Consider the following 1,480-nt stretch of genomic DNA (forward strand, 5'->3'; position numbering starts at 1 on the left):
TGAAAGATGGTAGATGGACCAAGGATTGCACGGAGTGAATCCCGAGAGAGGGCAGCGGGAAAAGGGGGCGACCACATCGCAGGTGGAGGGATGATCTAACACAGGTGTGTTGACCAAAACTGGTGACTGTTTGCGAAGGACAAATCCAGGTGGCCAAAAGATATAAAAAATATTTAGTTTAGTGTTTTCCTTTCGGTGTATGGTTGTGAGGACTCTGTTTTGTTTTTTTAATATTTGTCTATGCTTTTCTTTTTTTTCTGTCCTGCTATGGCCAACTATTATAAATTCCTCACCTCCCAATAAATTATGACAGTGCAAAAAGTACGAACAAAGAAATAATAATAATATTAGCTTTATTGGCGTCAGTATTGATAAAAGCCTCTCCCATAGGGATCTGGGATCTGGGAATTTGAGGGATCTTCTAATTTACAGCCATGATTGAAGTACCACCATCGGATGATTCCTTCCAAATATTATCATGGGTTCTTGAAGTTTTATCATATTTACTTATTGTAAATTTTTTTTATACAGTTGTAAATTTCGATAAATAAATAAAAAGATAGATTAATTGAGTACAATTGAAAGTTTGATATAAATTAATAGATTCAGTTTTTGACACATTGGATTAATGTTCCATCAGAGGCGGAGATATAAAATAAAATGTTTGAAATACTATTTTGTTGACCAACTTTACAGAAATTCTGATAATTTTTTTTTAAATTTTTAGAGAATAAAAAATCACTTATCTGATATATTTTCTTATTCTTCAGAAAAAGACAAATAGATCGGCATAAAATAACCTCGAAGAAAATTTATAGTTTCTGATCTACGTACCAAAATGCATAATCTTGTTAATATTTTTTGTTTTCCGGAGAAATATGTATTTCGTATAAAATTAACGGAAAGATTATGAACATTTAGCTAAAACCCCCATCACAATCGAATAAACAATATGACAGTGCAAAAAGTAAGAACAAAGAAATAATAATAATATTAGCTTTATTGGCATCAGTATTGACAAAAGCCTCTCCCATAGGAATTTAATTGTATTTGGCCATAACAAGACAGAAAAAAATAGATAAATATAAAAAAAAAACAAAAAAAAACAGAGACCTCACAACCATACACCGAAAGAAAAACACTAAACTAAATATTTTTTATATCTTTTGGCCACCTGGATTTGCCCTTCGCAGTCACCAGTTTTGGTCAACACACCTGTGTTAGATTATCCCTTCACCTGCGATGTGGTCGCTCCTTTTCCTAATGTCCTCTCCCGGGATTCACTCCGTTTAGATATACTTACAGTAATAAAACAGGAAACATAAATATTAACAGAAATGAATAAGCAAAAAAAAAAATTAGTTTTTACCATAAATAAATAAGGAATAATCAGAGTTAATGACCAAAGAAGGTTTGCGCCATTAAACCAGAAAGAACGAACAAACGTAAATTTGAAAAGAAATTGGACACTCTTAGTTTA

Source organism: Halyomorpha halys, unplaced genomic scaffold (genome assembly GCF_000696795.3).
Source record: "Halyomorpha halys isolate HHAL.00 unplaced genomic scaffold, Hhal_1.1 Scaffold1694.1, whole genome shotgun sequence".
In the NCBI taxonomy this organism is placed as follows: domain Eukaryota; kingdom Metazoa; phylum Arthropoda; class Insecta; order Hemiptera; family Pentatomidae; genus Halyomorpha; species Halyomorpha halys.